At 44.4% G+C, this 7,476-nt stretch overlaps 1 long non-coding RNA gene across 1 annotated transcript; it reads right to left on the bottom strand.

Annotated features, from left to right (window-relative positions):
- Positions 1 to 300: 300 nt before the first annotated feature.
- Positions 301 to 7,238, bottom strand: LOC105854441. The gene is made up of 3 exons (XR_001146125.1): positions 7,202 to 7,238; positions 6,599 to 6,713; positions 301 to 416 (listed from the first exon to the last, which is right to left on the bottom strand). It is a non-coding gene; the product is annotated as an uncharacterized LOC105854441 (long non-coding RNA).
- Positions 7,239 to 7,476: the final 238 nt, after the last annotated feature.

Here is a 7,476-nt window from a genome sequence, read left to right as displayed (position 1 = left end):
TTCTTAGCTTGCCATCAGAAACAAACTGCAAACTAACACTAGTGTGTGGAATTCAACTGGGAGACCCACCCAAATGACCAAGTGTGTTCCTGCATGTTCTTTGTTGTTTAAGATTTATTTATGCATATAAGAGGGCGGGTGGTACAGATCAGAGGTGCAGGGGGTGGGAAGGATTCACCAACAGTGGGGAACAGAAACAGGCAGATCTACCGAAATACACTGCTGAGGGAAGCAGCAGACAACACAAGAGAGGTCTGCTGTGCCACGAGAGTTACTCACTTCCATGGCTGGGGATCAAACTCAGTTGCAGCAGCAGCCAACAGCTTCATAGTGCTGTGCTTAACCCTTTGCACCACCAGAGAGGGTCCTCCTACAAGTCTTTTGTCCACCATCCTTCAGCGAGGGTTCTGAATGGCCTCTCAGAGCAGGAGAAGGAAGGAGAAAGAGTTAAATGTTACTTCAGAGGCAAGGAAAAACTTCTATTATATAATATTTGACACAGCATCCCTATTTGGGTCTGAAAGTTACAGAATTAGTCTGTCCTAACCAACACAACATGCTCCTGCTAGTTCTCTCACAAGAGTAATTCTGTTCAGAAAAAAAAAAAAATCCCAGTAAATCTTAAAGTGAGAAGCTTAGAACAAGCTGTTAGAATGAAATATGGCACGCAGCCTGATGTTCAGGGATTAATGGCCAAAGGTTAAGATATGTTTCAGGTTGTAGAGGCACCGTAATACTAAAATATTTCTGTAGTTGGTCCTTATTCTTCAGTATCTCATTTCAGCAAAATATTCCATTTGAGAAAATGCTGATGGTTTCCCTCAGGTTTAAAGACGAATGTGGTATTGCAGGAAGACAGACATGGAGCAACCTTGTATGCAGTATCTACTCAACAAATATTTCTGAATGCCCAAGATTTTCTGGGGGTGGATTCATCTACAGAACTGGAATAAGGGGGGGGGGTCTTTTCTATTGAGAAACATATTTCCGAGGATAAGCTCCTTCCTAATTCGCTAGTGTCTACTACACCGAGAAGAAAGTCCTTGAGTTACAACTTCCTTTTTTCATCTCTCCTTCCTCCTGGTGGCAGTAGAGAGTATTGGCAATAGGCACTGTTGCCCATGTTGGAGACATAAACAGATGAGTACAATGAGGGTCATAAATCCACTTTCTCAGACGTAAAAGCAAACAGCCCATTATCCCGTGTGGGCTGATCCTTTAAGCAAGAAAACTGGTCCTCCAAAGAAGGTGTGCAAAGTTAAGGAAGCTCCCAGCTCTCAGCACCGAGGTTTCTTTATTTAGGTATCTCATTTATTTACATTTTAAAGATTTCTTTCTTTTATTTATTTATGTATACAAGAGTTGGGATGTAGGCCAGAGGTGGGAGGGAAGTAAGAAGATTCACCAGAAACAGAGCAGGGAATAGAATAGGTGGACCTACTGAAATACATTGCTGAGGGGAGCAGCAGGCGAGACAGGAAGGCTTCGCTGTACCATGTGGGTCAGCTCCCTGGGTGGGGATGAAACTCATGCTGCAGTGACTGGTGATCAGTTCATAGTGCTGAGACTTAACCCCTTGCACCACCAGCGAGGTCCTCATTTATTTCTTGATCTCCACAGAGAATGAATAATTAACTTGCCTCCCAGCCCTACTGCCAAGAGGCAGCAGCTGTCCACTGAGAAGGGCATGCATGGCTGTGAGCAGGTGCCTGGGTTCTCCCGGTCTGTTTCAAGTCACTGAAAGATCCTGTGTAAAGCTGCACCATTTCTCCTCTGCAGCATGTGAAAGGGGACTGTTTCCTTCCAGGAGAAGATAATACATAATTATCTATAGAAGCTCTCTAGATGGCAAGTTAGTTAAGACCATGCTCAAACTTCATCTTAAATTTAATCTTGATGAGTTTAAATGAAGCACTTGGGGCCCTTCCTGGTGGTGCAAGGGGTTAAAGTGCAGCACTATGAAGCTCTCCAGAGCTTCTGCAGCATGAATTCGATCCCAGGCCATAGTGGTGAGAGTGCTGACATTTAACCTGTAGGCACCAGGGAGGTCATCAGTTATCCCAATTCTGAGTATTTATCTGACAAACACAAAAACACCAATTCCAAGACCTATCCACACCTTCATATTCATTGCAGCATTCTTAAAATACGGAGAGTTTAGAAATGACCTAAGTGCCATCAGCAGATGACTGGATGAAGATGTGGTATTGATACAAGATGGAATACTGCTGAGCTACCAAAATAGATGAAATCCTCCCATTTGCAACAATATAGAAAGACCCAGGTGGTCTAACGGTTAGTGAACTGTCAGTCCTGCATATGTAATACAAGAAAAAAGAAAATGAATGAACTAAACAAAACAAACAAAAAGCCTTTCAGGCTAAAAGACCAAATCAGTGGCTACCAGAAGGGGAGAAGGTACGTGGGTGGGTAAACTGAGTAAAAGGGGTCAATTTCATGAAGCTGGTCAGCGGGACTCAGTGTAGTACATACAGACCCAAATTATGATGGTGCTCGCCTGATGCTGACACATCTAGGCCATGTCATTTCCATAAAAACATTCTTTTAAAGATATTTATTTATGTAGACAGAACTGGGGTACAGACCAGAGGTGCAAGGATAGTGAGAGGATTCACCAGAAACAGAGTGGGGAGCAGAACAGGCCAACTGATGAAGTACACTGCTGAGGGGAGCAGCGGGTGGGTCAGGTGAGGTCTGCCGTGCTATGTGGATCACCTCCGGGGCAGGGATGGAACTTATGCTGGAATAGTTTTAGCTTCTTAGTGCTGTGCTTTAACCTGCTGCGCCACCAGGGAGGGCCCATAAAAACATTTTTTTTAAAGATTTATTTATTCATACAGAACTGGGGTACAGTCCAGAGATGCTGAGGGTGAGAGGATTCACCAGGGACAGAGTGGGGAGCAGAACAGGCAGATCCACGAAGTACACTGCTGAGGGGAGCAGCAGGCGGGTCAGGAGAGGTCTGCAACCATGTGGTCACCTCCGGGGCAGGCGGGATCGAACTCATGCGGAAGTGGCTTAAGCTTCTTAGTGCTGTGCTTTAACCCGCTGCGCCACAAGGGAGGGCCCATAAAAACATTTTTTTAAAGAAATCCAGATGATAAGACTGAAGGGTGTTAAAAGGGAATGAAAGACAGATCAAAAATAAGAGCCGGGAAGGGGAGAAAGCAGCAGGGTCAAGAATTAAAAGTAGCAGCAGTGAGAAGTACATTAGCTGAGCGCCAGCACTGGGAGCTTCTCCTCATCTCACACAGCACATTCATGATAGATGGGGGTGACATGACCAGAAGCGCGCATCTTTAAAAGATCACTCTAGATGCAGAGAGAGGCCTGGGAGGAGCAGGAGGGGGTTCTGTGGCTGGAGGGAGAACACACTGGTCTGAATCAGGGTGACCGCAGGAAAGGGGCAGAGAAACAGGGAGAATTGTGGAGTGTTTAGGAAGAAGAACTGAAGGACCTAGGCCCTTTTAATACGCTCTCTCTGTTCCTTCCACCTCTCTCATGGGTTACCTGTTTACTCATCTCTGCTTCCCTCTAGGCTGGGGTGGCCCAGTAGGGTAATCACTACTCATATGCGGCTTTTGAGTTTCTGAAATGCGGCTGGTGCAAGATGAGGCTGTAAATACATACTGACTTAGAAAAACAAAGAAAGTGAAATGTTTTATTAATAATGTCTGTATTGACTCTATCTGTAAATGCTATTTTCAATATATTTGGTGAAATAAATGCATTATTTAAGTTAATTTTATTGGTATCTTTTTCATTTTTTAATATGGCTAGTAGAAAATTTAAAATTACGTAAGTATCTCACATTATCTTCCTATTAAATAGCAATATCATAGCACTAGAAGAACTAAGTGCTTCCAAGACCTACCACTTAATAAGTATGCAGTGAATGAATAACTAAACCCTATTCAGCTGGGGGCACATTTAATTTCTGACTACAGGCACATATATATTAGTGATAGGTTTTCAGTTACAGGTGTTGTTGACAATGTTGCCTTTTCTCTAGGCCCAGAAAGTATGTATTTTCTTTTTTTTTTTTTTTTAAGATTTATTTATTTATGCACACAGAACTGGGGTATAGGCACAGGGGCAGTGTGAGGATTCACCAGAGACAGAGTGGGGAGCAGAACAGGCAGATTGACCGAAATACATTGCTTAGTGGAGCAGTGGGCAGGTCAGGAGAGGTCTGCTATGCCATGTGGATCACCTCAGGGGCTGGGATTGAACTTGCACTGAAGCGGCTGCCTCTAGCTTGCAGTGCTGCGTCTTAACCCGCTACACCACCAGGGAGAGCCAGAAAGTATTATCTAAATCAACAGCACCCCGATATTGTTCAGAAGTTGGTCAAAAATTTCAGAATACTTCTGCTGCAGTTTATTTATTAGTCTGTAAAATTTCAGGGCTACTTGTCTTAGGGGAAATATCGTTAACTTTTAGTGCAGTTGATGACTCTGGAAAGTGAATGGCACAGACCTGGCTCAATAAATGAGGCCATCTTGGACCACTGCTGGTGGCATAACAGGTTACAGTGCAGCACTGTGAGGCTGTCCACAGCCACTGCTACACAAGTTGGGTCCCTGGCTAGGGAGGTGACGTACATGGCTCAGCAGACCTCTTTTGACCCGCACGCTGTTCCCCTCAGCAGTGTACTTCAATCTGCCTGTTCTGCTCCCCACTCTCTGGTGAGTCGTCTCACCTCCTAGCCTGCACCCCAGTTCTTGTATGTATAAATAAATAAATCTTAAAAAAAAAAAAGGGCCCTTCCTAGTACCTAGTAGCACAGTGGGTTGAAGCACTGCACTATGAAGCTAAGCCCAGCTGTGAAGGCTACAGTGTGAGTCTGATCCCCTCCAGGGAGGTGACCCACATGATGCAGCAGACCTTTCCTGTCTTGCACGCTGCTCCCCTCAGCAGTGTACTCCATTAATCCGCCTGTTCTGCTCCCCTCTCTGTCTCTGGTGAAGCTTCTCACCGCCCCTGCACCTCTGGCCTGTACTCTATTTCTTTATGCATAAATAAATAAATCTTTTTAAAAAATAAATGAGACCGTCCATAGGGTGTACATTTTAAAAGTAACGACTAAAACATAAAACCTCTATGAAAAATTCTATGAAACTCTTCTGAAGTTGTGACTTTATTTTTACCAAGAAGTTCAGCATCTTGCCCAAGCACTTTGACTGAGTCCAGGTGCCTTAGTGAAAGGAAATGAACCACAGACCCAGTTGACAGTGTTGTCAAGGCCCTCTGAACACTCATTGTCTTTAAACTCTTCAGCACTACCCTTGTTTTAGTCTCCTGAAGCTTTACATGCACTGTGCTCAGCTGTCACACCACAGCAATCAGAAAGAACAATTTTATGAGCCAGTAGGAGTCTGGCATGTTGTATCTCTCAAAAACCCTTTTAATTAATTCACTAAAGTCTTTAATCTAAGGAAACAGCTCAGTAAATCGCTTCAACAAGTTTCCACCGCTTAGCAGTCTGACAGTATTAAAATAAACTAGATCTCCATGTTCTACTTTAACCTTTTCCAAATATACTGAAAACTGACTAAGGCTAAGGGCAGAAACAGAAAATTCAGCCTCATTCCTGTGTGGTATCATGTGACTTACTAGCTCCCAGTCCACACGCTTCCAATGGATGATGTAATGGAAGCTGAGGCCCACTAATCATTTTTGACTTAGATAACTAGAATAACATGTGGAAACCTCCCTCCCTCCCATCTGTGTGTCAAGGGACCAGCTTAGATTTTCCATAGTTAGACAAACTTCTCAAGTTCCATACTGACAAGAGGTTGGGGCTTACTAGTTAACTAGGCACATTTTTTTCCCTGAAAATTTGAAGCAGTTAGCATTCCAAGGTCAAGGGCCTGCATGTGGTAAAATATCTGCAGGATAGATACCTCTGCACAGAGCCTCACGGATGCAATGCTAGCAGGTTCCCATCCTGGTATTTTCCCTATGTGTTTTGTATGGGGGTGTGGTATGATTATTCATTCAGTGAGTATCCATTGTGTTTGCACCATGCAAAACACTTTGGAGGTTGTAGAGATAAGTAATCTTAATAGGTATCACTGAATGAGTCTCTATTATATCCAAAATCCTTTTAAATGGCCAGCCACAGCCAGGAGATCAAACCCATTTCACTGAACAGTAAGACAGGGTTCCTTTCACAGAGATTTCTGGAATAAAGCATGGTATAGATTACATGTATGTGAAATCCTAAATCTAATGAAATTAACAGTATGTCAGATTGTTTAAACTGTAGTATCCAGCCATGTTTACAATTAAGCACGCCCCAAATGCTTGTTGACAATGCCAACCAGGAAAAAGAAAGGCTGTTCTCTATTTACACAGCAAAGAAACACTTTAAATGAATGCAGCAAATAAACCAGTATTTCCTAAAGCAGATGGAGAAATTAGTATACTATCTGCTATTGAGTTTTTAAAATAGATCTGAATTAAACCTGGACTGGGTTAGGTGTAATCTTACCCAATTGAAGCCAGGGCATGAATTGGAATAAAGTAAAACAGAAACTCTAAGTCATCACCCATGGAAACGGTCATTGCTTACCAGGGTGAAGTGTCAGGGGGTCCACCTCCATTTAGCAAAATTACTCTCCACAAAGGAGGGTGAGGGCAGAAGACAAAGCCGGATCTTGGAGGCCTCTGCACATGTTCACTTACATCTAAATTTAATTTGAGAGAAAAAGGAAGTAGGAAAAACTGTTTATAAAATCACATTTTTTGTTCTCAGATCATCTCATTTTCTGCACTCTTAATATGGCTCCTTTAACGCAGTCTGCAACCGAGATCATGATGACAAAAAGAAATGATCAATAACCGCCCTCCAGCCCCCCCCCCCCAAAAAAAAATCCAAATCCTAAAAAACTGCTCTTGACCACCCAAGGCGACTTCAGGGGTCAGGAGACCTCGCCTATCCTGGACTCCCGGCCGCCAGCGCCCCCTCCCGGGTTGCGGGAACACAGCGTAGGATTGCAGCCGACACAGCCCTTTTCCCGGACTTCAGGATTTTCTTCTCCCTCCCACTCACCCCTCCTCTTCACTCTCCTTCCCTCCCCTCCCATCCCCTCCTGTCCCCAGCATTTGCGCCCGCGTGCTGCCCCGCCCGGGGAGGTTAGGACTCCAGCCGCCCTAGCCCGGGCTGCCCACCCACCCGCACGTCCAACGCCTTCTTTTCCCCTGAAAAGTTTCTAGCTATCAGGGACTACTTTCTTTTCATGTAACCTTCCACCAAACTGGAGGGAAAAGTTACCCGAGGCTGGAGGAGGGCGGGGGCGCTGGGGTCACCCACGGGAGCCCGGCTGGCAGCAAGGGGTCTCTCCTGCGTGAGCAGGGTTACTTGGGCTCAAGCCAGAGTTGTGTGTGTTGGGTTAATTATCAGAGGTGCATGCTGATACTAAATTTTTAAGATGGAGGTTTTTTAAAATA

The sequence above is a fragment of the Condylura cristata genome, unplaced genomic scaffold (genome assembly GCF_000260355.1).
Source record: "Condylura cristata isolate star-nosed mole 26May11 unplaced genomic scaffold, ConCri1.0 scaffold00040, whole genome shotgun sequence".
Lineage (NCBI taxonomy): Eukaryota > Metazoa > Chordata > Mammalia > Eulipotyphla > Talpidae > Condylura > Condylura cristata.
This window is presented reverse-complemented; position numbering and strand designations above follow the sequence as displayed.